The sequence below is a fragment of the Phacochoerus africanus genome, chromosome 8 (genome assembly GCF_016906955.1).
Source record: "Phacochoerus africanus isolate WHEZ1 chromosome 8, ROS_Pafr_v1, whole genome shotgun sequence".
Lineage (NCBI taxonomy): Eukaryota > Metazoa > Chordata > Mammalia > Artiodactyla > Suidae > Phacochoerus > Phacochoerus africanus.
In genome coordinates, this window is record NC_062551.1 from 48,500,539 (window position 1) to 48,525,609 (window position 25,071).

The 25,071-nt window shown below is 41.0% G+C and overlaps 1 long non-coding RNA gene and 1 other non-coding gene across 4 annotated transcripts in view; one reads left to right on the plus strand and one right to left on the minus strand.

Moving 5' to 3' along the window:
- The window catches only part of LOC125132051 (uncharacterized), a 115,904-nt gene that overhangs the window by 57,175 nt on the left and 33,658 nt on the right, over positions 1-25,071 (minus strand). The gene's annotated exons all lie outside the window — the stretch shown is intronic.
- On the plus strand, positions 18,024-18,125 carry LOC125134748 (U6 spliceosomal RNA). Its single transcript, XR_007136757.1, has one exon. It is a non-coding gene; the product is annotated as a U6 spliceosomal RNA (small nuclear RNA).

Below are 25,071 nucleotides of genomic sequence, written 5' to 3' on the forward strand. Positions count from 1 at the left end.
TTCGACCCCTAGCCTGGGAAACTCCATATGCCTTGGGTGTGGCCCTAAAAAAAAAAAAAAGACTTGAAAAGTCCATGTGACCCAGCAATTCTACTTCCATGTATTTATACAAAGGAAACGAAATCACCATCTTGAAAATAAATCTGCCCCACCAAGTTCATTGCAGCATTATTTGCGATAGCCAAAACATGGAAGCAACTTATCAAGAGATGAACAGAGAAAATGTGGGTGGAGATATATACATATTTCCACGGCTATGGCTCAGGTTTGATCTCTGGCCCAGAAAGTTCTGCATGCTATGGGCGCAGCCAAAAGGAAAAAAAAAAAAAAGAAATGGCATTTCTACAGAAAGAACAAAAAATAATGCAGATATAAATTCAATAACGTCTGGAATAACAAAAACTAAATTGATTAAATTCAACAGTCATATCAGTTTCTTGATTGAATAAGGTCGATTCAATACTATATTTTAAGAAGACAAGACTGAATAAGGTTAATTTTCAAACCACTAAAATTTTTGAGCTACTCTGGGCTATAAAACAATTTTCAATATAGTCTTCAAAATTCACATCTAACCCATCAAATTTCATGACCATGAAGCCATATAACCACATTCACCAATAAAAACGTAAACAAAAAAATACTTCCTAAAAATATTTATGAGTGAACAGAACCACTTATTTGGAATAAACAAATGTATATTAATGAAAAAATCATGAAAGTTTTACATAGCAAAAGTGAAGGGCTAATTCTAAAGCAAATATTTATAAGGAGATTCAAGATATAAATGGATAACATTTCTTAAAGACAGATTAAGGAGTTCCTGGCATGGCTCAGCATCCATGAGGATGCAGGTTTGATCCCTGGCCTCACTCAATGGGTTAAGAATCTGGTGTTGCTGTGAGCTGTGGTGTAGGTTGCAGACTCGGCTCAGATCCAGCGTTGCTGTGAATGTGATGTAGACCAGTGGCTACAGTGCGGCCCTTAAAAAAAAAAAAAAAAAAAGATTAAAAATTAAACAAAGTATCTCAATAAAGATATGAGAGTTGTGGGGTTTTTTGGCTGCACTTACAGTATGGAGAAGTCCCCAGGCCAGGGATCAAATCCATGCCACAGCAGTAACCAGAGCCACGGCAGTGACTATGCCAGTTCCTTAACCCACTGAGCCACCAAGGAACTCCAAGATATTAGGTTTTTTTAAAATAAAGTGGACAGAAGAAAATAAGAGCAAAAATTAACAAAATAGAAAATAAAGAAATTGCAGAGAACAGGAACCCCATTGTGACTTAATTGGTATCCTTAAAAGATGATGTGTTCAATAAAATAATCTGCATCCAAATGTATAGCTTTCTTCAGATTCTGCATTATTTTTTAAAAGTAGTTCTCATTGGAGTTCCCGTCGTGGCACAGTGGAAACAAATCCGACTAGGAACCATGAGGTTGTGGGTTCGATCCCTGGCCTCGCTCAGTGGGTTAAGGATCTGGCGTTGCCGTGAGCTGTGGTGTAGGTCACAGACGCGGCTCAGATCTGGCATTGCTGTGGCGCTGAGGTAGGCTGGCAGCAGTAGCTCTGTTTGGACCCCTAGGTTGGGAACCTCCATATGCCGCAGGTGCGGCTCTAAAAGGACAAAAGACCAAAAAAAAAAGTAGTTCTCATCTTGGAGTTCCCTTTGTGGCTTAGAAGGGTAAAGACACAACGTCTCTGGAAGGATGCAGGTTCGATCCTTGGCCTCATTCAGTGGGCTAAACATCCTGCGTTGGCACAAGCTGTGCCACAGGTTGCAGATGTGGCTCAGATCTGGTGTTGCTGTGGCTGTAGAGATAGGCAGCAGCTGCAGCTCCGATTTGACTCCAGGCCCAGGAACTTCCATATGCTGCAGGGGCAGCCATAAAAAAAAAAAAAAAAAAAAAACTAGTTCTCATCTTTACACCTTACAGTATGCATGGATAAACTTTTCCTACTACCTAAGATTCCTTATGGGTCATTATTCATACTAAATCCCTCCAGCTTGGAATCTAGTATCACCATATGATATCACTGGCTGGCTGGCTGCTGGCTGCTGTATGTCTACTGTCTGCTGTCTGGCTGGCTGGCTGGCTGGCTATATGTCTGCTGTCCCTGCCAATCACTTCCTATCACCACATGAAAATTTTAAATCTCGAATAACTGTAATTTGATCCAACATTACTCCAGGTTTCATTCTTGCAGATATCCACGTACACATAGATGACTGTCCAGTATTGTTCCTTCTGGTTTCTTACCATCCTCTCCTGCAATGATTTTGTCCCCCACCTGATCTCAACGCCTCACCCCCATCGTCACATTCTGAAACCTGACGTAACAAATAACCCCAGTGCTCACTTAGCATGACATCAGCCCCCACTCATGAACCACCTCACCCTCCCCTTCTTCCAGCTGATATTCTAACTCTAAACGGTCTGCGTTGTCACTAGAAATTCAATCGACTGAATTGTCCTTTTCCTTCCATCCCTTCTTACCCCCTTTACTGGGAAATGCCCATGCCCTCAATTCTCCACAACAATGAAATCATATACATTATGTGTGTAAATGTGAAAGTATAAACAATAAATGTTTTAGATGAAAGTAAATTAAAAAAAATGATTTGACCTTGGCGGTCTAAGGGAGATAATCGACAGAAAGAAATGATAACATTTTTAAAAGAACCTCACAGAAGACAAATGACCAAAAACCAAAAAAAAAAAATATATATATATATATATGCATATGTGTACACACACACACACACACACACACACAAAGATTTTTAACTTCAGCAGTCACAGGAAAATTAAAATTAAAACCATAGTGTGATATCAGCCACCAGTATGGCTAGAATGAAAAAAAGGGACGATATCAAATATTGAGGGACTATTTGGAGCAACAGAATTCTCAAATGCTGCTGCTGAACCTATCAGTTCACTCAGACGAACACTTTGGAAAACTGTTTGGCATTGTCTCCTAAAGCTACGATGTGTCCACCAAATGATCCAACGATTTTCCACTAGCTATATTCTCAGAAGAAATTCCTGTATAAAAGTCCCAAAAGACACGTGCAAACATACTCCTGATGGCACCATTCTAAGAGCCAAATCTGGAAACAAGCCAGATGAACACGTACGTTAGAAGGATCGCGTTGTCTTGGATCTATACAATGGATTAACATGCAGATAGGAGACTAAAGTCTCTTCAGCTACGTGCCATAGCATGTGTGAGTTTCAGAATCCTAAGGTTAAGCCACAGAAGTCGAGGTGAATGGAGTATTTTGTTGATTCCACTTATACAAAACTCAAAACTAACCTAGGGTGTTAGAAATCTGGATAGTGGTTACATTTGGGATCAGTGACTTTATTATGGTATAAAAATAGATACAAATCTTCCTTGACTTACCCTAGGGTTACGTCCCAATAAACCTATCATAAAGTTGAAACTTCATTGAACACCCCTAACCTACCAAACATCACAGCTTAGACTAACCCACCTTAAATGTACTCAGAACATTTACATTAGCCTACAGTTGGGTGAGATCGTCTAACACAAAGTCTATCTTTTTTCTTTTTTGGCCACCCCGTGGCATAGGGAGCTCCCGGGCCAAGGATCAAATCTGAGCTGCAGCTGTGACCCAAGCCACAGCTGTGGCACCCCCAGATCCTTAACCCGCCACACCAGGCTGAGGACTGAATCTGTATCCCAGCGCTCCCAAGATGCTGCCAATCCCACTGCACCACAGCGGGAACTCCACAAAGCTATTTTATAATAAAGGATTGAATATCTCATATAATTTATAAAATACTGTACTGAAGGTGGAAAACAATGGTTGTCTGGGTATGGAATGGTTGTAAGTGTCTAGTGATCACACGCTGACTGGCAGCTGTGCCTACTGTCACTTCCCAGCATCATAAGAGACTATGATTCTGCATATGGCTATCCAGGAAAAAGATCAAAATTCAAAACTTTTAAGAACATTTTCTACTGAATGTGATTCATGTTCGCAACTTCGTAACGTTGAAAAACTGTTCAGGCAGGACTGTCTGTACCAGGATGTTGGTATTATTCTGTATTTTAATGGGGTTTTGGTTTCATGAGAGTGTTCAAGTGGTGAAAAGGTAATGGCCTGTAGATCTATGATTTAGACCTTTTTCCTTGTGAATATATAGTCTTCATATTTATATATAAAATTCATGGGGGAAAAAAAGACTTCAGGACAAGGAAATAAGAACTTGGAAGTTTTATAAATCTCATCTGTGCTGAAACCCAGCACCGAAGTAACAAGACAATAAAGACTTGTGTTTGCCAGAAAAGAAAAAAGACGAATGCATAAAAATCTACACAAGTGTGAATGACGTTCATCACGTCCGCTCTTCTGACACTAGTCCGTTGGACCTCCCCTGAATTACTAGTCTGCCTTCTAAATGGTCTCTAGTCTCCTGCTTTGCTCTGCAGAGCTAGAACCCAGGAGAAACATCCCTGCATCTGCTGGGATTCAATCAGAGAAGCAGAACCACTGGGAGGGATATGGAACTCAAGATTTTTAAAAAGAATTAGGAGCTCCCTTCATGGCTCAGTGGTTAACGATCCCGACCAGGATCCACGAGGATGCAGGTTCCATCCCTGGCCTTGCTCAGTGGGTTAAGGATCTGGTGTTGCCATGAGCTGTGGTGTAGGTCGCAGACACGGCTCAGATTCCCCATTGCTGTGGCTGCAGTGTAGGCCAGCAGCTGCAGCTCTGATTGGACCCCTAGCCTGGGAACTTCCATAGGCTGCAAGTGCAGCCCTAAAAATAAAAATAAAATAAAAAATAAAATTAGATCTTTCATGGGAACCCTCCTACATTGTTAGTGGGAATGTAAATTGGTGCAGCCATTATGGAAAACAGTGTGGAGCTTCCTTAAAAGAAAAACTAAAAATAGAGTTACCATATGATCCAGCAATCCCACTCCTGGGCATAAATCTAGAAAAAAATGAAAAATCTATTTTGAAAAGATATACTCACCTCAATGTTCATGGCAGCATTACTTACAATAGCCAAAACATGGAAGCAACCTGAATGACCACTGACAGATGAATGGATAAAGAAGATTATATATACATTATATATATAATTATAATTATATATAGATGCCACGTTATATATATAATTATAATTATATATAGACACATTATATATGATTATAATTATATATAGACACCACGTTATATATATAATGGAATATTACTCAACCATAAAAAGAATGCAATAATATCATTTGCAGCAGCGTGGAGAGAAATATACTAAGTAAAGTAAGTCAGACAGAGAAATACAAACATCATGTGATATTACTCATATGCAGAATCTAAAAAAATGATACAAACAAACTTATTTACAAAACAGACTCACAGATATAGAAAACAAACTTATGGCTAAACAGAGGAGAAAGGGGGAAGGGGTAAATTAGGAATGTGGAATTAACAGATACGCACTACTATATAGGCAATAAATAAACAAGGACCTACTGTATAGCATAAGAAACTATATTCAATATCTTGTAATAACCTATAATAGGAAAGAATCTGAAAAAATAAATATATACATATATATGCATCACTTTGCTGTACACTGAAACTAACACAACACTGTAAATCGACTATACTTCATTAAAAATTAGTTTTTAAAATGATTTTTAAAAAAGAATTAGACCTTCTGCAATGGTGGGTGCTGAAGACGTCTACAGGATGCTGCTGCCTCTGGTGTGGGGCCTGAGGTCAGCATGGGTTGGGGGGCCGAGTCATCAGGTTGGATAGAAGAGCTGGACATGAAATAGGAGGAAGTAAAAACAGGGTGGAGCCTGGGTCCGTGTCTCACAACCTCTCTGTTCTACAACGTGAGTGGTCTGCAGAAGCTGGCACCTGGTGGTGGACTGCACACCACTGTCCCACCCTACCTGCCCCTTCCCTCGCCGGGAGGAGCTGAGAGAGGACACCCGGGCTGGAGCCAGCAGGGCGGGAGAGCAGAAGAGCAGCAACCTGGAGCAGCACGGCCAGCACTGCCCTTCAGAGCACGTGGCTACTGCTTCTCTTCCAACTTGTAAATATGGCACAAACGTCATCTTGGCCAACCCTGACTCTGAAACCATTCAGGAAGGGAGTTCTTGGAAACATGCTTCCAGCTTAGCTGAATTGATACAGTATAAAACCACCAGCAGCACTCTTTCCAAAAGAAAAAAAAAATTAACATATATCCTTCCTCTGCTCAAAAATTTCTAATGGTTCCCTTTCTCTTTTAGGATAAAAGACAAAATAATTACACTACTGATAGCACTTTTGTATAGCCGGCACCTTTTTTCTTTTTTCTTTTTTTTTTTTTTGGTCTTTTTAGGGCTGCACCCAAGACATATGGAGGTTCCTAGGCTAGGGGCTGAATTGCAGCTACAGCTGCCAGCCTACACCACAGCCACAGCAACACCAGATCCAAGCCATGTCTGTGACCTACACCACAGCTCAGGGCAAGGCCAGATCCTTAACCCACTGAGCGAGGCCAGGGGTCAAACCTGCGTCCTCATGGATACTAGTCAGATTCATTTCCACTGAGCCAAAATGGAAACTCCCTTTTTTATTTTATTTTATTTTTAAGCTGGCACTTTTCACTCCTACTTGCTCATTCTTTTTTTTTTTTTTTTTTTAATTTTTGGCCATGCCCACAGCATGCAGAAGTTCCTGGGGCCAGGGATCCAGCCCTTGCCACAGTAGTGACAACACTGTATCCTTAACCTCTAGGTCAGCAGGGAACTCCAGCCTGCTCATCCCTGTGCCTCCCTGCAGCCACACGGGTCACCTTGCCTTCAACTCACCAATAATGTCCTGCCTCAGTCTTTCCTCCAGCTTCTCCCTCCACCCCTACCTCCTTGCCCTGGGCTATCTGTATTACCTCCTCCTCAAGTCACTCTGGGCTCCAAATATCACCGCTTCGGGGGAGGATCTCCTGACCAGACTATTGAAGACTGAATCACCCAGACCACTCTGTCTCTCCCTCCTATCCATTACTTTTCAACAGAGCACTTAACCAGGAACTGAAATACTACCACGTTCTGTGTTTAACACTTTCTGCCCCTCCCGGTAGAATGTACACTCTGTAAGGACTGTTATTTTTTCCTATCTTATTTATTATCATATCTAATATCACCTATAACAGGGATGGCATACAGTAAGGGATCCTTGAATAGTCTGGATAAAATGAATGAACAAATGAAAAAGGAACTCAAAGTATAGGTCTACCTCCTTCATCTGATTTTTTTTTTCTTTTTGCTTTTTTTAGGGCCATATCTGTGGCATATGGAAGTTCCCAGGCTAGGGGTGGAATCAGAGCTGCAGCTGCCTGCCTACACCGCAGCCACAGCAACACCAGATCCGAGCCGCATCTTCGACTACACCACAGCTCACGGCAACACCAGTGGATACTTAACCCACTGATCGAGGCCAGGGATCCAACCTGCGTCCTCATGGATACTAGTCAGGTTCTTTACCGCTGAGCCACTCCCCATCTGATCTTTGACAAAGCTCACTGTTAGGTCTCAGGCCTATTCTCTCCACTCTTGATTTTCCCTTTCTCTTATTTCAACCCTACCTAAGCTTCTGGTACCAATACATGCGGTCGACAGCCAAGTGTGTATTTCCAAAGCACACCTTCCATCTGTGCTCCACTCATATAGGTGAGCATGCTCTGTGACTAGACCCCGCATAATGCAGATGCTGTAGAGACATAACTCACTCCACGTGCTGAGAAGAATGCGTAAGATCTTTGTACCCAAACTACAACTTCCCCGGTTCCTCACCATCAAGAAACCACCACAACCAAAACAGCTGTCATGTCTTAAGAGAATTTTAAGTCATTGTCCACACCAGCCTTAAAACACCTCTTATGAAATGGTCACCAAATTCAGTGCATACTTTTTTTTTTTCAGTGCGTCCATTTAAGGAAGGGCTTCTCAAGTTCATGTGCTCCTCCTTTGTGTTGATTTTCATCATCTTAATCGGAATCATCATCCCGTCTTGTCTGGTTTACTTCGAACATCTCCTGATTCTTTTTCCCAAGTTTACTCTTGTTCAATAAGTTATGCTCATAATTGTTAGGCAAATTCCCCCTTCCTCCTTGATAAAAACCTGAAATTAGTATTGTGATCCTTGGTACACATTCTTTTTTTTTTTTTTTTTAGGGCCACACTCAACAGCATATGGAAGTTTGAATCAGAGCTAGGGCTGCTGGCCTATGCTACAGTCATAGCAATGCTAGATCTGAACTGTGTCTGCGACCTACACCACAGCTCACGGCAACAATGGATCCTTAACCCACTGAGCGAGGCCAGGGATTGAACCCACAACCTCACGGGTTCTAGTCGGATTCGTTTCTGATGCACCACAACAGGAACTCCTATGGTACACACTCTTAGCCTAACCTATAAAACTGGCAAAGTCATTGAACCCTAACTCAATAACCTTAGGTCACGCCAAATTCTCTTGCTCTTGGCACACAAGGCACATGGGATTTCTTTTGGTTCTTTATATGTTCTATGTTCCTTCCCGTAAATGGTGTCCAAACATGCTTTTCTATTGGCCTAGAATGTCCACCATGGCTGATGAACTCCTGCAAAATATTCAGGGAGTAGCCTACATTGCAGATACAAAGGGAAGCTTTTCAAGATCCTGAAACATCTCAAGCTCCTCATTGCAGCAAACCGAAATTACATGATTATTTGTGTAATGGGTTGTTTTTGTTTTTGTTTTTGTTTGTCTTTTTGCCTTTTCTAGGGCCGATCCCGTGGCATATGGAGGTTCCCAGGCTAGGGGTCTAATCGGAGCTGCAGCCGCCGGCCTATGCCAGAGCCACAGCAATGCGAGATCTGAGCTGCATCTGCAACCTACACCACAGCTCACAGCAACGCCGGATCCTCAACCCACTGAGCAAAGCCAGGGATAGAACCCACAACCTCATAGTTCCTAGTCGGATCCATTAACCACTGAACCGCAACGGGAGCTCCGTAATGGGTTTTTTTTTTATGTTGGGATTCCCCACAGACTTTGTTGGAGGAGATACCCTCCCTGTCCACCACGGTGTCTACAACAGGAATGGTACAGAGAAGGGACGTCGAAGTATGAGATGAACAGATAAGTGACTATCGCACAATGCTGTCATAATCGGGTGAGGTCTAGAACGTCCTCAGCAGGAAGAGCAGAGGCTGGAGAGATGGGCCTTACTTTTTAAGAGCAAAAAGGGACTGAGGGTTGGAAAACAAGATACTAGGAGCACACTGGTGTTCACAAGCCACAACTGTGGATTGTTGAAAAGATGAGCATACATTTCAACGGCAGAAGAGAGAGAATAAAATATGACAAAAGAGCTCACAAGGATCATGATCGATTTTGTGGCCCTGGCCCCTGGGGATATTTGGGGGGATTGCCTAGCACTGTGAATATACTGGACTTGCTGTTTGTGCCTGTGAAGGAAAAGTATCATGGATCCACTGGCCCATATCATGAGTCCCAAACAAATAACATCAACAGAGGAGAAAATAATGGAACATATTGATTCCATAACTGTGTTAACAAACAGACAAGAGCAATAGCCAAGATTTGATTTCACACTGATATTTCTGCTCTGCGTCTGTCCAGTCATTCTCATGGCAACTATGACGTTGACCAGCAAATGAAACATCCAGCTCAGGATACATGGAGAAATGATATACTTTGGGGATTTGAATTTGAGTTCTGCCCCCTTGAAGTTTGTGGGGTTAATACTTAGGGCCTGGAAGACTCCCAGAAGGCAGGTGGTGCTGAGGGAATTTCCCCAGGCCACTCTGTGAAAATAAAAGACAAGTTTGCAGCCAACATCATTGAGAAAAGATTTCAACTCGAAGGTGGCCATTGTTGGAGGGATCCCTCCACAAAGAAGGGTCAGAATGTTGGCTAAAGCAAGATGGTTGATTATTTGCTCTAACGGTCTCAATGCACGTCTCCTACAAAGGGAGTAGATATAATGGCAAAGAAGTGACGCATTCCCCACAGTCCCAATTCCGGTCTGAGCGAGGATGGCCATACCTATGGCCATGTCAGCAGAAACCATGCCCTCAGTGGCTGAGGTAGGATGATTTCGCTCAGATCCACAGAACCTGGGGAGAAGCAGAACAAAGGCGTGAATTTCTCTGAGTCAAGTGAAATACGGTTCTCACCATAATATCTTGAAAATCCCCTTTCTGGGAACCCTATGCTAATGCCATGCCTAAAAATCCAACCCTAAAGTTTGTTGCTCTTAATCACCCCGGATAGTCCTCATAATATTTATAACAACTAAAATTATCTCATTGGATAATCTTCTATTGAAGGAAGCTAATTTCCTCCAAAAAAACACAAAAGCCATGAACGTAGGGATCTTGTCGACCTTGTTTTCGGTTCGTACGTAGGGTCTAGAACATCCTGCCACTAGGAGGCAGTAAGCAAAGACGTATTGCAATGGTAAATGAATAAATAAATGAATGATGTCATTATATTCCTCTCAAAAGTAATTTTAATATACCCTTCATATTAAAAGATCTAACGTGGGAGGCAGATTCTCTACTTAATAGTTTATTTCGTTTTTTCTATTTAATAGTTTGAAAGAGTACATTAAGCTAATTGTGTTATTCAAAAAGCCGCACATCCTTGCTTAATTGGGATAAGCCCATCAAATATGGGATGAGCCATATTTGTTTTTACTTATGTGAAATCTTGGCCTTTCTGAGAAACAGGTGTTTGAGTGTCTCATGCTGTGTTGTATGTTTCCAAACACTCTTTGTCTAACATCATCTTTCTACAAACCAATTCAATTTTTGAATATAACTTTTGAATCAAGTTTTGATTCAAAACTGAAATGAGTAATATATCTTCATAATAATACAACATAATAAAAAATATATTCCAAGAGCACATGTGAGTAATATGACAATGAACACTGGAAGAAATCTCATTTCATTAGGAAAAAAAGGCAAACATGACCACAGGCACACAATTATTCATTATTTTTCCAACTTAATAAAATGTCAGGAAAAAAATTCCTCCTTGAAATTAAATTATGTTGTCTGTTGCAGTCAAAGGACCAGTTGAAATATTTTAGAAGTAATAAGCAGAGTTCCCGTCGTGGCTCAACTAGGAACTACGAGGTTGTGGGTTCGATCCCTGGCCTTGCTCAGTGGGTTAAGGATCCGGCAATGCCATGAGCTGTGGTGTAAGTTGCAGACGTGGCTTGGATTTGGCATTGCTGTGGCTCTGGCATAGGCCAGTGGCTACAGCTCCTATTAGACCCCAAGCCTGGGAACCTCCATATGCCATGGATGCGGTCCTAAAAAGAAAAAAAAAATAAAACATACAGAAACCAAGTCAATTTTTAAATAATAAAGATTATAACGATGATGGAAGTTCCCATGTGGTGCCGTTGGTTAAGGATCCAGCCTTGTGGCAGCTGTTGCACAGTTCGCAGCTGTGGCTTGGGTTTGATCCCTTGCCAGGGAAATTCCACATGCCACAGGTGCAGCCAAAAAATAATGATGATGATGATGATGAAGTGGACTGACCTACTCAACTCCTTAAAACTTAATACAGAAATTGAAGCATGTGGTACAAATGAATAATATTCAAACATACCAATGGCTCAGCATGAAGTGTCCAGAAAAAAGACATAAATATAAAATTCATATAATAATTGTTATAATTCATAATTCATAACTGTTCAGTATGAAGACCTAGAAAAACTGGTGAATGATTTGTAAAGTATAAAGTCTGACTGCCAAGTCAAAACAGGCAAATAGATTTCAGAACAAAAAAAAATCATCAGATGATAGAACATTATGGAATATTAGAAAAAGAATGCATATATATGTGTGTGTGTGTGTATATATATATATGTATAACTGGGTCACTCTGCTGTTGAGCAGAAATTGATAGAATATAGTAAATCAACTATAACTAAAAAGTTTTTAAAATATCAGAAAGGGCATAAACATGCAGATGCGTACATGTACCAGAGATGCAGCTCACCAAGAAAGGACTATGACTGGTGATCAATCCTGTACAGGCTCTGTGCTTGAGAAAAATGTATGAAGGTGCCTCTCTAAAGTTTATTTACCCTGAGGTTCAGTGGGACTTCATTAAATCCTTAAGCCCTTGCAGCACTGACCCTGTGCGAGCCATTGCCCTAAACTGTCATATTTGCCTTCGGGATTTTTTTTTTTTTTTTGGGCTGCACCCATGGAATGCAGAAGTTCCTGAGCTAGGGATTGAAGCTGAGCCACAGAAGTGACCCGATCCACAGCAGTGACAACAGCAGATCCTTAACCTGCTGAGCCACCAGGGAACTCCCTACTCTCAGGATTTTTGTGTTCCTCTGAAACACAGAGGAGAAGACAGAATCCACATCAGGGGTCTGATTGTAGGACCAATATCACATCTCAGAATCAGGTCTTGGACCCAAGTGCACTCTTAGGAATGAGGATCCAGCTGTGAGGATATTCACTGGTAAGCATGCCTTCTTCTGTAATTGAGTTAGGCATATATTCCAAGGCGTATCACTACGATTTGAAGATCAAAATCCACAATAATGTAATTTCCAAGTACATCGATTCTAATAAATATTTGAGGTCTCAAAATCTTCATGCGGTGCACACATGGAACTTTTCAGTATAAATGAATTTCCCAAATTCAGTCTCACCCAGACAAGGTCCAGTGGAAACAAAAGGCATAAACATTTGTGTAAGATAGTCTGTGCACTGTAATTTTCTCTATTATACATTTTATTCATCTTGACCAAATGGCTAGGGAATCTCAGACTAAGACAATTTAATCAAAGAATAGAGGTGAAAATTTGGACAGAACTAACACAGGAAAGAACTGAGATGACACTGTAGGAAAGTGGATGAGAGGAAGAGAGCAGCCCTTCACGTGGGCTCTCTCAGGGAATCTTGCATATTCTCATGAAAACCTGTTATTATCCAGACCTTGTGTAGATTCCCATCTCCAAATAGTCACTTTTTTTTCCCAGACAGCTTCTAAGTCCAAAATAAAACTCCACTCACCTGAGTAATTTTTGTTCCAGGATGCTGGACCCAATGTTTATGAGACTTGCCATGGGAGGGAAAAGCTGAACCCTCAGTTATAGGTTTGGTTTTCCTGACCTCATCTCTCTAGAGCTGTGATTATTATGTTACTTCTAGCATCAGTGAAAGTGCCTCCAAGAAAAATCTCTAAACATTTTTTTCTTAGCACATTAATTATCCAAATTAATTATGAGTGCTTAAAGAGACTATCCCAAGATGCTGTCACAAGTAACTGGAAGAAAACTCCCTTCAGGGATTTTTTTTCTGAACTCCCTATAGGGATGAGGTTAATTAATTGTGAGGTCTAAAAAGTGAGACCTTAGAGAATAAACATTTGACCCTACCTATATTCTGAAAATCTCTGAGGGGTATATTTCCTAGAAAAGAATGTTCAGATGCCTAAAGGCCTTGATGAATTTCACCTATTTCTATTAAAGCTTTGCTAAGAAAAAAAAGAGGCCTTCCCAAGGAGAATATAGGGGAACAGCTAAATAAGGTAGCAGGGGGGTTCCCTGGTGGCTCAGTTTAAGGATCTGGCAGTTGTCACTGCTGTGGCTCTGGTGGCGCAGGTTCAATCCCTTGCCCATGAACTTCAACTTCTCATAGGTGCAGCCAAAAATAAAGAAAGAAGATAGCAGATATAGACAGAGAATCCCTTATAAAAGGTAAAATAAATTAGATGGGGCTGTGTGATGGAGAGTCTACTTACTATGGACTCAGAGTACATGGGAATGAGGAAATGGAGGAGAGTACAGTTCATATTCTCAATAAGTGTAGTTGCAAAAGAATTACCACGAAGTGAGGAGATAGTTTAAATATTGATGGGTAAGAGCTAGTAGATAAGAATTTGCTTAATTACAATAAATATGAATTTAATATTCACTAGATCAAGGTCCATTATTAGCTTAGAAAAAAGAGTGGGGTCTACGCATAAGTAAAAAAATTAATCAGTTTTTTTTTCTTTTGTCTTTTTAGGGCCACGCCCATGGCATATGGAGGTTCCCAGCCAGGGATTGAATCAGAGCTGCAGCTGCTGTGGCCTATGCCACAGCCACAGCAACGTGGGATCCAAGCTGCATCAGCAACCTACACCACAGCTCACGGCAACACCAGATCCTTAACCCACTGAGCAAGGCCAGGGATCAAACCTGTGTCCTCATGGATACTAGTTGGGTTCATTAACCACTGAGCCACGATGGGAACTCTGAAATCAATCATACTTTTAAAAAGGGATACGTTACTGTTACATAATTTAGGAAAAAAGAATGAGTATGAAGAGGATTATTCTGAACTGTGGAAGGAAATGAAGGGATATGTCAACAGATGGCTTTCACTTCTTTATGATGCAGGAGACAAGCATGTCTAAAAAGAGGAGAAGCATAGAGATTTGAGGATAATTAATATTTGAAAGCATAGCAGTAAATAATGGCATAAAGAGTTGAAATATAAAACAGAAGAGATCTTTTGGACAGAATCATAAGAGGAGTCCGTTATTGGCAATAAAATATTTATGCTAACACCAATCTACCTTGTTGTGTATTCAGCTGCACAAAACTACCAAAGTGAAGATAGAGGGGAAAATGGACACTGTATTCAATTAGGTCTTTCTTAGGTCTTTCCAGGTCAAGTTGGGATAATAGACAAATAACAAAATCCCAGAAGGGAAGGTGGAAAGAATATTTATTTTGAAAGGAATAAGAGCTGATAATTGTCTAGGTGTGATTTAAAAAAAAAAAACAACAACTCTAAACCTCACAGGTACAAGAACCACACTGAAGCTCATAAAAACTGAATTCCTGAAAACTATATTTAAATACAAGAAAATTCTAATCAGAAATAATGCAGACCATAAGACAATGGAATTATGTCTTCATAAAGCTGAAAGGCAAAAACAAAACAACAACAACAAAAAACTGTCAACCTAAAATTTTATACCCAAATAAAATATCTTTCTCAACTGAATTTAAAATAACTTCTCTAATGAACAACAACAACAAAAACAAACAAAAAATCAGAGAACGTATCATCAACAGACCCTTAGTATAAGAAAAGTTAAATGAAGTTCTTCAAATAGGAGAAAAACAATACCAGATGGAAACCTAGACATACAAAAAAAATATTGAGCACTGGGAATGGGAACTATATAGGTAAATATAATTTAAAAATTTTTTTATTTCTTTGAAGCATTATTTTTTTCAGTCCAATCCCTTCCCTTTTTATATTATAGTTGATTTACAATGTTCTGTCAATTTCTGCTATTCAGCAAAGTGACCCAGTCATACACACACACACACACACACACACACATTCTTTTTCTCACATTATCCTCCATCAGTTCCATCACAAGTGACTAGATATAATTCCCTGTGCTATGCAGCAGGACCTCATTGCTTATCCACTCCAAATGCAATAGTTTGCATCTATTAACTCCAAACTCCCAATCCATCTCACTCCTTCCCCCTCTGCCTTAGCAATCACAAGTCTATTCTCCATGTCCATGAGTTTATTTCTTTTCTGTAGATAGGTTCATTTGTGCAATATATTAGATTCCAGATATTGAAATATTATTTTTAAAATAGAAATTAGAGATGTCCCATTGTGGCATAGCAGAAACGAATCCAACTGGTATCCATGAGGATGCAGGTTCGATCCCTGCCCTCACTCAGTGAGTTGGGGATCCAGCATTGCCATAAGCTGTGATGTAGGTCACATACTTGGCTCAAATCACCTGCTGCTGAGGCTGTGGTGTAGGCTGGCAGCTGTAGCTCTGATTCAACCCCTAGCCTGGGAACGTCCATATGCCACAAGTGCAGCCCCAAGAGCAAAATAAACAAATAAATAAAATAGAAATTATAACAATGTGCTGTGAAGTTTATAAAATAGGTAGAAGGGAAATATAAAACAAGTGGGGGAATGGAAATATGTTGTAGGATTATCACGTTATATCTGAAGTGGTCCAATATTATTCAAAGGTAGACTGTGATAAGTTGTCTATTGCAAATTCTATAGCAACAATACCAACAAAATAAGATATACAACTAATAAGCCAATAGTGGGGATAACAAGAAATCCTTACAAAAAATTAATTAATCAAAAAAAAAAAAAGGAGGGGGAATAAATAACAGACAGGGAAAAAACAGAGAGAAAATATTTTAAAAGGTAGATTTAAACTCAACAATATCAGTAGTTCCCATTGTGGCTCAGAGGTAGCAAACCTGACTAGCATCCATGAGGACTCGGGTTCCATCCCTGGCCTCGCTCAGTGGGTTAAGGATATGGCATTTCCATGAGCTGTGGTGTAGGTCCACGTGCAGCTTGGATTCTGCATTGCTGTGGCTGTGTTGTAGGCTGACAGCTGCAGCTCGGAGTGGACCCCTAGTCTGGGAACTTTCATATGCCTCAGGTGCAACCCTAAAAAAAATTAATTAATTAAAATTAAAAAATAAAATAAACTCAACAATATCATTAATCACATTATAAATTATGCAAACATTCCAATTAAAAAGCAAAGATTGCTGGCTAGATAAAAAAGAAAGACCCAACTGTTAGCTAGACATAAGAAATTAATTTCAAAAATTCATATAAAGACATAGAGAACAACACCCATATGCAAAAAAAAAGACTTGTAGCCATATCTCATACCCTATACAAATATTAACTCAAATTTGATCATAGGGCTAAATATAAAAGCTAAAACTATAAATGTACCAGAGAAACTATTTGCTTCCCAGAGGTAGGTGCAGAGCTCTTAAATAGAATAGAAGAAATACAAATAAATACAAATCACAAAAGAAAACTAAAGCCTTCTGTTCTTCAAAATTCACAGTTAAGAAAATAAAAAGGCAAACCACAGGATGGAGGGAAATATTCTATATCCAATACTATACTATATCCAACTGGTGTACAGAATATATAAACAACACTTGCAAATCTGTAAGAAGAGTCCAAACAACTCAACTGAAAAGTGAGCAAAACGTCAAACAGTCACTTCCCAGAGAAGATAAAGAGATAGTCAAGGAGCCCTTGGAAAAAAATGCTCTGCCTGATTGGTCATCAAGGCACCATAAAACCACAGTGAGAGACCACTACTCAAACACTCAAACTGTTAATATTTAACAGTTAACATTTAATATTTAACATTTCATTGATGATGAAAAGCAACTGGACCTCTCAAATATTGCTGGCAGGAACAGAAAACGGTACAACCACTTTGGAGGACAGTTCAGCAATTTTTTATAACGTTAAACCAACATGTACCATACAACGCAATAGTTTTACTTCTGAGTATTTATCTGAGAGAACTACAAATGTATGTCTACACAAAGACTTATACACGACTTATACACAGCAGCTTTATTCATAAGAGCCAAAAGTTGGAAACAACCCAATGAATAGATAAGCAAATTACACTATATTAATAGAATGGACCAGTGTCGGGCAGTGGACAATGATACAATTGAATGGAATTCTGCTCAAGAATGGACAACTGATTCAATACCATAGATAAATCTCGAAACATTTTGCTGAGTAAATAAGCTAGGCACAAGAGGTTTCATGCTGTGCGATTCCATTTATGTGAAATTCTGGAAAATCCACGTCTGTAGTGACAGAAAGCAGATCAGCAGTTGCCTACTTGCCTGTAACTGGGGAAGGAGGTGGAACTGACTACCAAGGAAAATGACAGAACATCCTGGGGTGGTAGAAATATTTTATATCTCGATTGTAGTGATGGTTGTATGAGCCAAATGCACATTGGTTGAAACTCGTTGACTTATATTCTTAGAGTGGTATCTTTTATTGCATGTGGATTATACCACAATAAAGTTGATTTAAACAGAAAACATTCATGTTTGGGCAGGATGGAGTAGCTCATGAGGCAATGCTTCTGCTCAGAACAATTAGAAAAGCCAGATCAATTACTAGAATCATATTTTAAAGGTATCAGATAGAGAAGATTAGCATGGATCCTGCACAAGGATGACACGCAAATTAGTGAAGCATTCCATATTTTTTTTAAAAAAAAATCTGTCTTTTTAGGGCTGCACCTAAGGCATATGGAGGTTCCCAGGCTAGGGGGTGAATTGGAGCTACAGCTGCAGGCCTACACCACAGCCACAGCGACACTGGATCCGAGCCACGTCTGTGGCCGACACCACAGTTCATGGCAACGCTGGATCCTTAACCCACTGAGTGAGGCCAGGGATCAAACCTGCAACCCCAGGGATCCTAGCTGGATTCGTTTCCGCTGCGCCATAATGGGAACTCCGGAAATAAAGGTATCCGAGAGCTATGAAAGCAACAAGGATTAAGGAACTAAAATTCCAAAGAGGGAAGAATCTTCTGACAAATGCTGAGACTCCTCATGTCATTCTAGAGTCTTCTGTGAACTCTGAGGATAGTCCAAAGATTGCAAATCTGGACTTGGCTCAGACATAGGGCCACTGCTGAGACGCAGAGAAACCGGTAGAACTTTTGGAAGTTGTGTGAGGGTGGAGGGATCAACTGGAGATTTGAGGGGCTCCAAGAAACTGATTTCCTACTTGAGACATGTGCTGAATTGCAAAATTTGGCCAGGCAGGAGGGTAAATAACTAAGCCAAAATCCTAGAAAACCAGTGTTGAACTTGTGGTATCAGGTACTTAGAAGATAAAGCCCTCTGGGGAGAGGGGCCTTGAGGACAATAGGGCAGATCTGAAAGTTCTCTGGGCTGCAGTAATTGCCACTGATGATCGACACTGGATTATTTGCCAATCTAGGCTCAGTAAGAATTCAGATTTTCATCCTGGGGCAAGTCTGCTGCCAGAGTTCAAAAACAAATCCAAGTAGCTTCCTCCTCGAGTTTCTGAATGAACTTTTTTGCCTGGCCCGAGGTATTAACTCAGGCACAGCACGCCCTGGCCCGGAAGCTGAAGCTGACCCCAAAGCCTTCCAGGGCTGAGGCAGTGTCAGGGCCCCACACACAGAAGAACGACAATCGCAGAGGGCACTCATGGTACCCCTGGGAGCAAAGAGCTTCCAATGGTTAGGGCACCCCAAGCGGGACACACAATGGTCAGACAGAACGGGCTAACAGTGCTCTCAGGGTTGCCAGCCCAGCCCGCCTGGTTGGGCTCAGTCCTTGCTTTCAGAGGGAATGCTTGAGGCAATCGGTTCGAAACGGTTTACTTTTCTATTACACCAGTTGATCTGCCTCATGAGTGTGGACAGAATCTGAAGATGCCGTGCACGATGCGTGCAGGAGCCAGGCCACCTCCTGTTGTCACCTAATGGTTCTGACGGGTGGGGTTGTAGAGTCAACAGTTAGAATTCAAAGCACATGCAGGGTGGGAAAACCACAGAGGCTTTTCATTAGGAAGGAAAAGTTTCCAGGAATAGTTTTGAAAAACAAAAGATCATTCATGCCCTCCCTCGCTCCTGTACTTCCCAGATGCTGGGATTTGGGGGTTTTAGTCCCCCTTCATTGTTAACAAAAGGAGTGTCTCATTCAGCAGTCATAACTTCACATTGTTTCCAATCACTCTCTACTCTCATTCAGACCTTTCATCTGGAAAAGTTGTGTGAAAGAGGCAAAACCATTTTCATAGAAAAAATTGGAGTTCTATCGTGGTGCAGTGGAAATGAATCTGACTAGGAGCCACGAGGTTGTGGGTACGATCCATGGCTTTGCTCAGTGGGTTAACGATCCGGCGTTGCCATGAGCTGTGGTGTAGGTTGCAGAGACAGCTGGAATCCCGAGTTGCTGTGGCTGTGGGGTTGGCCGGCAGCCGTAGCTCTGATTGGACCCCTAGCCTGGGAACCTCCACATGCCGTGGGTGTGGCCCTAAAAAGCAAAAAAAAAAAAAAAAAAGAAAAGAAAAAAATTTATAAAACTTAGAATGATGTGTTATGTTCAGAAACTGGTCAGGAAGGAATCCTAAATTTTCAAAAAATTGTAAATGGCGGATGATAATATAAGAATATATTATACATATACATAAGAAGATAAGAATATATGTATACCAATAAACATATATATGTATGTAGGACTGGGTCACTTTGCTGTAGTACAGCAGAAATTGGCACAACAGTGCAAATCAACTATACTTTAAAATTTTTTTAATTAAAAAAAATTGTAATGGGTTTACATAACCTCCTACTCTTTTAATCGTGATTATTTATCTAGTAAGTAGTCTAGAAAAGATCAATCCCTTTGTAGGATAGCTGCACTGAATAATCAAACTGCTCCCCTAAGGAGTGTGTACCAAGAGAAGGGTAAAGAAAGTAGAGTCAGACTATCAGCCCAGTGTTGCAAACTGCAACTAATCCAGAAAGCCAAACATAAGTCAGCAGAAATGAGCCAGCCCCCAAGAGAGGGGTCGAGGCAGATCAGTTAGGAGTGGGTGGAGAGGTCACTGTCAGTGTGATGTCCTCCTCCAATTTGCAGCTTTGGGGCAGGAATGACAAGTTAGGAATGCGATTACTCTGCATTGGAAATACAGAGCTGACACGGACATGGAGAGCTGACTTGTGGTTGCCAAGGGGGAGCGGGAGGAAGTGGGACGGACTAGGAGTCTGAGGTTAGTAGATTCAAACTATTGCATTAGGAGTAGATAAGCAATGAGGTCCTGCTGTACAGCACAGGAAACTATATCCAGTCACTTGTGATAGAACATGATGAAAGATACTTTGAGAAAAAGAATATATATACACACATGTATATGTATGTATAATTGGGTCACTTGGCTATACAGCAGTAATTGGCAGAACACTGTAAATCAAATATAACAAAAAATTTAAAAAAATAAAAAATAGAAATACAGAGCTGATCAGGAGCTCAATTTTAGGTAGTTCCGTCAGAGAATAAGCCCTTTCCTGTAGGCACCTGTGTGACCCAGATGGTACAGCCAGCATGCACGATGTTGTCACAGTTCTGGCCCCCACAGAGGGATGCCCTAAATCTGCAATGTCCTGGAATCTGAGTTCTATTTATTGAGCTATAGCTGCTTTCAATTCAGCAGAGTTCATGGCAAGTTTTCACTGAGATAGGACTGAGCAATTGGGATCTGATAATTCGTAATTTTTAAAAAGCTAATGGATTTCTTCAGCCACAGCAAAGACATGACAGAACCAGACAGCATGTTTCAAGCCTGAGTGACAAGCAAGTTTTCCTAAGGCCTTTTTATCTTGTCAAACTTGGAGTCCAAATTGATCCACCTAAAATATGCACCTCGGGTCCGAAGATCAAGAATCTAAGAATCAAATCTAAGAACTGTCAGATATATTATTTCACAAGAGCTCATTAGCAAACTGAAAACTGCTTCTGCAAAAACTGCAATTATCATAGCAAAAAATCATCACCTGTGGAAATGTTCTATTTCCAACACTCAAAAATTTTAATTCTAATCCACCCATCAGAGGCAAAAAAGCAAGGAATGTGTGTCCTAGAAACAGTTTTCCTTCCAGCTTTTCCTGTAAGGATGATCCCTCTAGCATTTATGAAATTAAAAATATTTAACATTTTTTGTCTTTTTTTAAAATCTTTTTAGCCGCACCTGAGGCATATGGAAATTCCCAGGCTAGGGGTCCAATCTGGGCTTTAGCTGCCAACCTACGCCACAGTCACAGCAACATGACCGACACCACAGCTCATGGCAACGCCAGATCCCTAACCCACTGTGCAAGGCCAAGGATCGAACCCATGTCCTCAAGGATACTAGTTGGGCTTCGTTAACAACTAAACCACCACAGGAACCCCCTTAAAAGCATTTAACATTTTATATCAATTTTACCATACATTCATATGCAAGAGTAACAAGATACAAAGCAATTAAACCATCTCCCCCTTTTCCCTCATTGAAATGTTACGCAAACCTCTAGTATAAATTTAGCATTTACAAGGTTAATGTTATAGCTTTCAGGAAAAATCATGGCTGGAATGCAAGTGAAGAAGAACAAGAAAGGTTTTAGGAGACTGTTCTCCTCTTCCTGGAGGAGAAAACAAAAAGCAGAAACATCACTCAGGCTGCATTTTCCCTCCCTACTTTAACCAGCATGGTCAAAAGCAGCCAGAGCATCCAGTGAGTCAACTGCCCTAGAGATGATCTATTATTTTCATATTCCATAGGTAACTTTTGCCTCTCACAACACACTACAGCTCAGTGCTGTCATACCATGGATGACTCCACAGTCACTTAGGAACCAAAGTTTCATCATATCCCACCCTTTCATCTTCTTTTCCCAAACAATGTTTTTACTAAAGTCCAGTGAGTAAGGGAAGTCAGGCTAAGGGGTCTAGTAATTCCCACTTCTGACACCAAATGTATCAGAGGTCCCCTATGCACCTGCTGCCTCCAAAGGAGTCACAGGCTGCCTGCCCCCCCCCCCCCCCGTGCACCTGCTGCCTTGAGAACAATTGCCAGAGGGCTGTTCATACATAGAGATGGAGCTGAAACCATAGCTGATCCCTAGGTACCCTCCCACTAAGGAGGAAGAGCTGAAACCTCTCCTCCCGGCTACATGAACCATGGATTTACACCTCTATTGCTGACCTTAAAAAGTCAGTGCTGGTGGAATATCTGAATGAGGACTCCTCCTGCAGCTGAAAGGGGTCTGGCTTTACTAGCTATGGGCTTTGTGGGTGGTTGTACACATGGCTTGGACAAGGCCAGAGTCTGAGCTGATTCCATAGCTCCTACAGCGGGCCCAGGAGCATGAGCGCTGCAGCCCTGGGTCCTGACCTTGGATCAGCACTGATGGTCAGGTGGAAACAAGGCCTGAGAGACACCAGGGAAATAACCAAGATACATATGGGTAAGGTGGGGCTGAGAGCAGTACCAACAACAGTGTACACTGTGAACCCCCACAACAGGTGAAAAGTGTCATGAAAGAACACACTCACAGAGGAACATCTCTGGGAAAATATTCAGTGGCTCCTCTCCCAGTGGGAGCACTCCAATCCCCTGCCTCACACTGCAGATGAGAAATACAGCTCAGAAACAGATCTGGGGGCTTCTACTCAAACAACCAGGGAACAGACCCCACCCCTTACAGGATCGTGACAACCACAGAGCAAAAGACCACCCAGCTCAATATCCAGGGCAGGCTTTGGTCACCACAACATCAGTCACATCTCCTAACAAGAGGACAGCAGCCAGCATGCACTGAGAAAAGAGGTGGCAGGCATCCAAACTAAAAAGAGCCCTAGAATCAAAAAGAAAAAAAAAAAAACCAGGCAGGCTCCCTAAAGTCATATGGAGCTGACAGCCACCTCTAAACACACCCCTTGACAAGGCCCTGGCCACCAGAGGAACAAGACCCAGCTCCACCCACCAGTGGGAAGACATCAGTCCCTCCAACCAGAAAGCCTGCACAAAGCCCTGAACCAATGTTTCCCAACAGAGGGCAGACACCAAAAGCAAGAGCAACTAACACCCTGCAGCCTGAAGAATGGAGATCACAAACATAGAAAGACAGACAAAATGAGACAATGGAGAAGTATGTTTCAGACAAAGGAACAAGACAAAACCCCACAAAAACAACTAAGTGAGGAGGAAATGGGCAATCTACCTGAAAAAGAATTCAGAGTAATGATCGTAAGGATCATCCCAGAGCTCAGAAAAAGAATGGAGGCACAGATTGAGGAGTTACATGAAATGTTTAACAAAGAGCTGGGAGATTTAAAGAGCAAGCCAACAAAGATGAATAACACAATATCTGAAGTGAAAAGGACACTAGAAGGAATCAACAGCAGGATAACTGAGACAGAAGAATGAATTACTGAGGTGGAAGACAGGAGAAGAAATTGCTGCCATAGAAAAGAATAAAGAAAAAAGAATGAAAAGAAAGGAGGACAGACTAAGAGACCTCTAGGACAACATCAAATGTACCAACATTCACATCATAGGGGTCCCAGAAGGAGAAAAGGAAGGACCTGAGAAAATATTTGAAGAGACTATAGCCAAAAACTTCCCTAATATAGGAAAGGAAACCATCAACTAGAGGAAGCCCAAAAAGTACCATATGGGATAAGCCCAAGGAAAAACACATCAAGACACATGTTAATCAAACTGATAAACATTTAATACATAGAAAAAATGTTAAAAAGCTACAAGGGAAAAGCAACAAATAACATACAAAGGGAATCCACATGAGGTTATCAGCTGAATTTTCAGCAGAAACTCTACAGGCCAGAAGGGAATGGCAAGATATATTTAAAGTGATGAAAGGGAAAAACTTCATCCAAGAATATTTTATCCAGGAGTTTCTGCTGTGGCACAGTAGGTTAAGGATCCAGCACTGCTGCAGCTGTTGCATAGGTTGCAACAATGGCTTGGATTGATCCTTGGCCTGGGAACTTCCATATGCCATGGATGCGGGGGAGGGGGGGGAAAATAAGCAATTCAAATACAACACTAAAGATAGTCATCAAATCACAAGAGAACAAAGAAGGAAGGAAGGGAAGAAAAAAGTGCAACAATAACAAATCCAAAACAATTAAGAAAATGGGGGACTTCCCATCATGGCTTAGTGGTTAACAAATCCGACTAGGAACCATGAGGTTGCAGGTTCAATCCCTGGCCTCGCTCAGTGGGTTAAGGATCCAGTGTTGCCATGAGCTGTAGTATAGGTCAAAGATGCAGTTCGGATCTGGCATTGCTGTGGCTGTGGTGTAGGCCAGCAGTTGCAGCTCTGATTGGACTCCTAGCCTGGAAACCTCCATATGCCATGGGTGTTACCCTAGAAAAGACAAAAAGACAAAAAAATTAAAAAATAATAAAAAGAAGACTGATGTTGGTATAACTATAGACATGGAAAAGTGGAATTAAGAGTCTAAAAATAAATCCATACATCAATGGTCAATTTATTTCTTTTTATTTTTATCGAATTATAATCACAACATACATTATTATATTAGTTTCAGGTGTATAACATAGTGATTCAGTATTTTTATATATTATGAAATGATCACAACAATAACAT